Below are 627 nucleotides of genomic sequence, written 5' to 3'. Positions count from 1 at the left end.
GGACATAATGTTAAGTGAAATAAGCAAAAAGACAAATACTGTGTGATTCCACTTATATGAGGTGCTCAGAGTAGACAAATTCATACAGACAGAAAGTAGATGGTGGTTGTCAGGGGCCAGGGATATAGGGGGAGTGGGAGTTATTGTTTATTCAGCATAGAATTTCAGTTTTGCAAGATGGAAAGGGTTCTGTGGATCGTCGGTAGTGATAGCAGCACGACACCGTGAATCTGCTTAACGCCACTGAACTGTACACTTCAAAATGGTCGAAATCGTAAATTTTATGTTATGTGTATTTTACTGAAATAAAAATGGTAAGAGTGGGCATCCTTGCCTTGTTTCTAATTTTAGGGTGAAAGGCATTCAGTATTTTACCATTATAAGGTTAGCTGAAAGTTTTTCATAGATTTTCTTTATCAAGTTGAAGAAGTTTCCTTCTTTTTTTTAGTTTTCTGAGAGCTTTTAATCAGGAATGGATGTGAGATTTTTGTCAAACGTCTTTTCAGTGGGATCACATGCTTTTTCTTCTTTAGCCTGTTAAAATGGTGGATTCCATTTTTAGATTTTTAAATATTGAACGAGCATTGCATTCATGGAGTAAATCTCTACTTGGTCATGATATATAAC

The sequence above is a fragment of the Pteropus medius genome, unplaced genomic scaffold (assembly GCF_902729225.1).
Source record: "Pteropus medius unplaced genomic scaffold, Ma_sr-lr_union100, whole genome shotgun sequence".
NCBI classification, from domain to species: Eukaryota; Metazoa; Chordata; class Mammalia; order Chiroptera; family Pteropodidae; genus Pteropus; species Pteropus medius.
The sequence above is the reverse complement of the archived record's forward strand: the minus strand, read 5'-3'. Positions refer to the sequence as shown.